General features: G+C 37.7%; 1 pseudogene across 1 annotated transcript; it reads right to left on the reverse strand.

Annotated features, from left to right (window-relative positions):
* Positions 1-632: 632 nt before the first annotated feature.
* On the reverse strand, positions 633-6,321 carry LOC103448919 (uncharacterized; annotated as a pseudogene). Its single transcript, XR_011573591.1, has 16 exons — positions 5,950-6,321; positions 5,055-5,157; positions 4,627-4,696; positions 4,451-4,489; positions 4,247-4,364; positions 4,096-4,153; positions 3,806-3,982; positions 3,661-3,721; positions 3,437-3,496; positions 3,311-3,330; positions 3,160-3,225; positions 2,269-2,436; positions 1,820-2,077; positions 1,464-1,676; positions 1,092-1,363; positions 633-1,001 (listed from the first exon to the last, which is right to left on the reverse strand). The product of XR_011573591.1 is annotated as an uncharacterized protein (transcript).
* Positions 6,322-8,516: the final 2,195 nt, after the last annotated feature.

Below are 8,516 nucleotides of genomic sequence, written 5' to 3' on the forward strand. Positions count from 1 at the left end.
TGTGGCTCACGTGCTAATAATTAACGAAGAGATGACATAATTTTTAATTTTAGGTCTAAATCCGAACAGACTTAACCACAATGGCTTAAACTGAAGTTTTTTTTACCACATGGGCTATCTTCCAACTACCTTATCACAATAGAGACTAATAATCCAATTACACCAAGACTAAATGTGGGCACTTCATTTGGGAAGGATGGGTTTTTCAAAGAGTGACACTCTGACTTGGATATTCATGTTGAACCGAAGCATGTTGACCGATACTTGAAAAATGACGAAACCAAAATATGCGTGTGATGTGTAAAAAGTACGAACAAATTAAAGTAAGAGTACAAAAATAAAACGAGTATAACGCTTTCAATTCTTATTTTATTTTCCTAGTGCTCTCAGTTCTTATTTTATTTTATTTTGCTGATGCTTTCAGTTCACCTGCTATCATCATCAATAAAATAAGAACTGAAGGCACTAGGAAATAAAATAAAATAATACCCCTTTGAAGTGAACATTTTCATTCTGTTTTTTGCTTTGCTCCTTTCGTTTTGAAACATTACAGTGTTAAACAATTCCAGCTTCTTTTCTTTTCTTTTTTTTTTTGAACAAATTCCAGTATTAAATGGCTAATTAAACATAAATGACTTTAAAATAATTAATTAAAAAAATAACTGCAAAACAAACAATTTGGAATTGTTACAGTTAGACCTATACGAGCAGTCCTTTTGATCCTTCACCTCTTCACGATTGGAGAGTGAAACGAATCTGACATTTCAACTCCAAAGGAGCTGCTAGGCCGGCCGGGCTTTGTGTACAAAAACATTCTTGCCCGAGACGAAGTATATATCAAGCATGCCATCTCTTTTCTTTAGTCCGATCTCGGCCGATTCGACCCGCCTTTTTTGGTATTGTACAATGGTAAGATCCATCCGGACCCGTGTTTGCTTCTTCCGTAACACCGCCAATATAATATGAACAGAGCTACCATGACACCGGCTGGGATAGCCCATCTGCCCCAATACAAAGAACAAATTAAAACACAACTTGACTTGCAATCCAAGCAACATCCTGAGGACTGAGTAGGAGGGGGGTTTTGTTACCTGTCTAGATCAAGGACGGGACTGTAAACGAGTGTTTCCCAAGTGGATACTATTACATGCCAAACGGAGTTGTAGTAAAGAGACTCTGCAGACCAAAACATCCTTGTGTATGTCTCTAAGAAGATGAAGAGGATCCAGGCCCCGATTTCTATCAATATAAACTTTATGATGAACCGGCCAACAACCACCATGACAAGGGAGAAGGCGACCAACCAATTGAAGAGCCGGTGATTGTATTCTTTTATAAATAGAGAACGTGACTTCCCCAACATCTGCGAATCAAATCATATACATCATATAAATGAGCTTTTGCACCCAACGGGGAAAAATGAAGACAAGGGGAAAAAATGGAGGACACAAGGTATGCCTGACCTTCATCATGCGAACCTCATAGTTTGCTTTTGCAGGTCCAACACACTTTTGCTCAAAACTTTGGTTGCACTGCAGGAAACCTGCGTTGAATTTTGCCATGGATGGAAGCCTGAGAACTTGAAGTTGGTCCATTTTATCCTCACATCTGGTATACAATGCCTCACAGAGCTTTGAAGATTGATATTCGTTTGCCAAGACCACATTCTTAAACACCTAAACAAATCCCAGAGTTTAAGCAGCAAAGTCATGTTAAAAAAATTGCAGGATGCGTAGCTGGTGCAAGTGAGGGTGCCAACAAAATATGTAAAACGTGACGAGGAAAGGGGTATAGGGCTACTATTACAAAGTGGATATACCTTGTTTACTTCTTCTTGTAGTTGCTCGACTGACTTCTTTGCATGGTGACGGCCAAAATGTTGCTCCTCAAAAAGTTTCATCACTTCCTCCATGGACCTTTCATGGTAGTCTTGCACAGATTGCTCTATGAGAGGTAAACTGAGTTTTTCCATCCTTTCATGGTAGAGCTTTAAGCATCTCTCAAGAATACCCTTGTTGAAAACCTCCACCAGAGAGCCTGTTGATGGGATCTCCCCCTTGTTCAACGCTTCAAGAATCTGAAAGAAGAAATAATTAAAAACACACACACACAAATAAACTAAAAGAACAAATGTAGGTAGGATCCATTATTTTTATTATCTTCAATTCCGAATGGATGGAATGCCACACAACATAAACTTTAATGAAACTTAACGATTCTCCTATCGTAGCTGATTTTAATCAACCAACGCTATAATATAACAGGTACCTGCTCCAGAAAAGATACAAACTCCTTTCCACTTAGAGTTCTTCCCTGCACAACCTTTGGACGGATGATACTAGAAACAAGCTGTTTTAGTTGTTCCTTTTTCTTTACATACATTGGGTCAAGCTCACCATCCTTCATGTCGCAGAGTTTCGTTCGGTCAAGGTGAGGCTGTTTGAAAAGTTTGGAATCACCACAGAATCAAAACACTTGACAAACAAATAGAAAATATATCTACAGGAAAGGGAAGTTTAAATTGATTGGAATAGCAATCCTAGTCAACCATGTTTCACATTTACCTCTCCCTATCACATGAGTGATGCAGTGATAGCAATAACTGGAATTATAAATTTCTGTAATCATAAAAACTTTCCCGATACAAAATATAGTATTCCCAGAGCACGGAATATCTAAATGCAATGAATAGGTAGGGTGCAGGTGTGCAAAGATAAATATCTTCCATCTCACAAGCCTTAGGGCAATTGAAAACAACTCAGAATCCAAAACTTCAATTTTTGTTTTCCCTACCCTTGGAAACATAAAAGAAAGTACATGCACAATATTACAATATTATGGATTATTTTGTATGAGTTAAAAACGACGCTTACTTTATCAACAGTGAACTCAAGTGACTTAATAAAAGTTAAGATGACCATGTAGCATGCATAGCAACTAAGAAATCATCAACTACTGCACACAATAAAAAATAAAGCTTGTCCAAAACATGCCAACGTCAAGGAAACTTGACACAACATCTTGTCCATTTTTAACAAAAAAATCTAGGGATTTGCTGTAAATGTGTAATGCTGAGAAGCTTTATTGAACAATCACCCAACTAAAATATAAAACCAAGAAAATGAATGCAAAAACAGCTGAAAATAGGAAAACCCATACTTGTGGTAAACTGAAGGCTGTGCTATTATCACCCATAATAGCCAAAGAATCTCGGATCTGGTTAACCTGATAAAGACACAAAAAGGGTTCGCTTTCAATCCGTGAACAGCAATATCTCAGCGGCAAGTGATAATATAAGGGTGAAAAATACCATATCAATATTTTTGTTGCCTGCAATGTCACCAAGAACCCACTATTAAATCCATGGAAACAAATAAAGAAATAAATAACTAGTGCTTTTATGTATAAAGCATAGAGGGAGGGAAAAAACACTAACCATCCTTGTTAGGGACGTGAAGGAGAGCTTCATTAACCATTTCTTGCACAGATTTCCCTTCTGCAGAACAAACACCAGAATGTCAATCTATGAGCTTTCTGCTGGAAGCTTGGAAAAAAAGGGTGGATAGGTGAAAAAACAAATCTTGGTAGACTGTCATTGTAACTTCTTTGTTGCTCATATTTAACTTTAACAAACATGTTATAGGCATTTCTCAAACTTACGTAAAAAATCACGCTGGATAAGCCACAATAGTTTTGCAGGTTCAAAAGCAACATCTTGTCCCTACAAAACAATCCGACTATTCACGTGTAAATTATTGCTAGATATTACACGCAAGGAACAATGATTTAAGGGATTGGAACTTACCTTCACTCTATTTACCACATGAAATTTGCAACCAAGAGCAAACATGTCAGTTTTGATAATAGAGGGAAAAAATTAAATACAACAACAAGAAGGAATAAAAGAAACTGTGGACCTTCCATAAAATTCTTCAGCAAGCTCAACAGCAAAAGACAACCGAGCAATGTCAGCTTCACGGATCTACAGAATGACAACCAAAGAGATAAATCATATAAGGCAAACTGGGCTTGAACAATAATGGACCAAGGAGAACTAGTACATGCTTCTAAGACGCCACACGTTGTACAACTCACCGTCTCAGCCAGGTTATAAACAAGGACAGAACTCATAACAGTTGCCAGAGCAAAAATCCTGCAAAAGCAGACTCAGAAACCCAGCATAATATACAAAACTTGAATGACCATCAAAGGAAAATTGAAGATTACATGATGACTTGAAGATTACCGGTCATCATATACGTTTGACTTCCCAACACTTTCAAATCCCTCAGTATCAAGGTAAAAAACTGAAGTTTTCACTCCATCAATATCCAATTCTATTGGGGTTCCCCATACCCAAATCCCTGTAAGAGGCAAATAGCCACCGTAAATATATCTCTCAAAAAACAATAATGCACATCCATGATATCAAGGTTGCATCTAGATTTACCTTTTGTCTTTGTGTCACGCATATGTCCAACACCAAACCCTGTGGGGAAGGCGTTTAAAAATTAAATAATGGTTGTTATATTGTTCAAACCCAACAACCCATGCATCAAGATTAACCAAGAAAGATCCACAATGAGAAGGCAAGAGTTTTATAACTAATAGGAATAAAGATTGCACCTTCATAACAAGAAAGGGATAGCAGTTGGTTGAGCAAAAAAGATTTTCCCGAGCGGTATGGTCCAATAACCTAAGAAGACAACCATTTAAATCGAATCAAGATGTACACATAAGAAGAGAAAGTTTGCTTTACCGAGGGAAAAGTAAGACAATAACTTTAATCGTAATCTGTAGTCATATTTGTATGCATGGAGACTGCAAACTACTGCCCTGTAGCCTACATGATGCTACTACACCTCTGCAACATTGAGTTCATTCAACTCTAGCTAAAACTAAATATCCAAAGTTTGGTAAGATTTCCAAAATTAAAAATCGCTGTATAATCTTTTACTATTACGTAATAGACATTGATATCAGTTTAACTCTAGCTACAAGGAAGATCAATTGCAAGGATTATAGATGCTAAGGAGAACAGGTTTAAATCTTACGGCAACAGCTGCAATTGGATTTGTTATTCTTTCAATGGCCTCCAACCCTTCCCTTGAAAGACGAAGTTTTGTATGACCAGGATCAGGTTCCACAATAGGAAATCTGTATGTGCAATATTACACAAACATTAGCCAAATACGAAGTACATAACATTGGCAGAAAAACAGCGACAAAGGTTAGGCAGCAAGTAATCTCAAAATTAAGGTGACACAAAATGACTCATGGGTCGACAAGGTTTTCAAAATAGGATGCAAAAATTCAAAGTACCGCACAATTGAGGCAGGGAGTATAGTTTCTTATGATGTTCATTTTCCTCGTTATAGTCTCTCATTAGTCATTAGGAACATCCTACCTACTACGAGAGCAAAACAATATTTAACCTTCACAATCTAGAGCACGTTACAATCATATCCAAAATTGGTGATTTGGCCGTCACTCTCGTATTGCTGTATTATTCTAATTTGCACTATCAATTGGCTCACAAAAAATTTAAAAAAAGAAGCACACTGTTCATATGAAGCACATTCACATACTTCATGCTGTAAACAAAACACTAAACGACATAAATCAGCTAAAAGTTCCCAACTTTTCGGTATTTTGGAAGCACTTTTCCAACTTCCTCATGTTTCTGAAACTTGTTTTTCGAATCACCAAATGCACTCTCAGATCTAAAACAAAAGTTTCCAAATTTATTCACTAAGCATAACAACTGCATTGCAATATTGTTCACCATGATCAAAATTCAACTCCAACTATCCAAAAAAGTCAAAAGCCAAAAGCTGTTTCGAGCTGACCCCATTGGAACCAGATTTCTCCCACCAGCCAAAAAAAAAAAAAAAAAGCACCAAACTTTAAATCCAAAAAAGCAAAACTTGCATCACAGAAATCACTTACGCCTGGTGGAAATTCTCGATTGCGAGCGACCAAGATGCGAAAAAGCAGACAACAATCGAAAACACAAAAACCCAATTCGATATGGTCATGGAAGAAGCAGTGGTGGTGGCAGGGGCCTTCATCGGGCAAATGCGGTGGAGTTACAGGCGGGTTCACGGAACTGTGTGCACGGAGCAATCATGGGGGTGAGAAGAGCAATCGTGTTAAGCAGAGAATGGCAGTGGTGGGATCTGGGGAAGACGAAGAGATGAGTGTACGTTAAGAATCGTGCACCCACACGATGGCGGTTTTTCTGAGAGGGGAAGGCTTACAGGACAGTTGGGTTTTTGTCCCGAAAAGCATGGGATTCCTGCCCTAAGAGACGGGAGTGGTCTGATTGGGGTTGAAGTTTGAATTGACGGATGAGTCCTCGGAGTTTGGAGTTTGGAGTTTGGATTCACAAGGAGAAAGGGTAGGTTGGTAATTTTCTTGGGATTTGGCATCTGGAAGAGAACTGGATTCTGATAACGTTGTTGTTTGTCTCTTTTGTTCCAAAACGAAACTCCATGTCTTTCCAACGTTAAATTGGTTTGGTGAAGATTTCGACCAAAAGCAATACAAGTCCAAATCTTGTTCTTTCCCTCCTTTGAATTTGAAGCTTCGATATGATAATGTTAATGTGAAACACTTTAAAAATCAAATTATACAACAAAATTTCATATTTATACTATGATAATAGTCTTAAAAAATAATAATTAGGCGCAATAGCAATTAAATAGGGTAAATTACAAAAAATTATCTCAATTATTGGTCTGACGACACTTTCATACATCATCTTTTAAAAATGATAATGTCATACCTCATCGTACAAATTTGTACCAATGTCAGACATCCATCAGTTTTTCTGTTAAATACTAATGTGGCCAGTGATGGGACCCACTCACTAATCCAACTGGATTAAAAAATAATTAAATATTCAACAAAATTAAAATTTAAAAACTAAAAAAATAATAAAAAATGGCCTAAGGGATCCAGCTTCCCTTCCACGTGCACCAACCCTTTTTCTTCTTCTCTTCGACAGCCACCAAACCATTCCCCGTCCCCCCAACCTTCCTCCACCACCCTCTCTCTCTCTTCTCTCTCTCCTCTCTCTGGGATGCGGTCTCCCTCCTTCGTCCCTCTCCCCACTCGCACTCTTCCTTCCCTCACCACCACCTCCTAACCCGACCCATCCCTCCCCTAGTCCCTCCATACCCAACCTTCCATCACCACCCCACTACCGCCTCTCTTCCTCCATCTTCACCACCCCACTGAAGAAACCAAAAAAACCAAGCCCACACCCAAATCCCACAACAAAAAAATAAAAATCAAAAATCAAAACAATAATACCAAACCCACACCCATCACCCTCAATACCTCTATCCACCCAATCCCTCATCCGACCTCTCTCCTCCGTCTAATTCGCCATCGACCCCACACCTCCTTCGACCTCTCGATTTCCTCCTCCTTTCGGCCGTCAAAACCCTTCTTTCCTTCCCACCTCCGCTCTCTTCGCCTTCAAACCCTTCTTCTCCTCCCTCTCTCCGATGCTCTCCTCCTCGTCGTTGGTGGTTGCAGAGAGAAGATGGAGTTAGAGTGGGAGAGAGATGCGGGAGAAGATAAAGAAAAGAGAGAGAGAGAGAGAGAGAGAGAGAGAGAGAGAGAGAGAGAGAGAGAGAGAGAGAAAGGTTGGTGCGGGCGGAAGAAAGGAAGACCCGCATCCCTAGGCCTTTTTTATTTGTTTAGTTTTTTAATTTTTAATTTTTTTAATTTTTGAATATTTAATTATTAAAAAAAAAAAATATATATATATATATATATATATTAATCCAGTTGGATTAGTGAGTGGGTCTCGTCTCTAGCCACGTTAGCATTTAACAGAAAAAGTAACAAAAAAACTGACGGATGTCTGACATTGGCACAAATTCGTAAGATGAGGTATGACATTGTCATTTTTAAAAGATGAGCTATGAAAGTGTCGTCAGACCAATAGTTAAAATAGTTTTTTGTCATTTACCCAATTAAATATAAAGTTAGAATTAGAATTTTAGTATTACTATTGCTATTTTTTTTTTTTTTTGTTTAAAATATGATTAGTACGTACCATTGGTTACCTAAAAAATTGTTTAAATGGATCACTAGATACCTAAGTCACCATTTTTTGGTTTTTAGGTTTTTTATTCAATGGGTACATACCAGTAGTACGAAAAATGAGAAACTGGTCACTTCACTCTCTGAATTATTATTTAGTTGAAATTCTTTTGAACTATTTTTTTGGTAAATTAACCATCTGTACTATTTGAAATTTGCCAACTAACCCCTCACCGAGATTCAATGAAATTTCATTCACTTTGCTGTCAAATGTTGGCATCCAGCACGTGATTCACTCTTAAAAGTAAAGTTGTGCCAATATTTGTTCAGCAAAGTAGATGAAATTTTATCAAATTTGACTATAAGAGATTAATTGGCTGATTTAAAATAATTCAAATGATTCACTTACTAAAAAAATAGTTTAGCTAGTCAATTTTAATTGGAGTAATAATTCAGCA

Source organism: Malus domestica, chromosome 11, assembly GCF_042453785.1.
Source record: "Malus domestica chromosome 11, GDT2T_hap1".
NCBI lineage: Eukaryota > Viridiplantae > Streptophyta > Magnoliopsida > Rosales > Rosaceae > Malus > Malus domestica.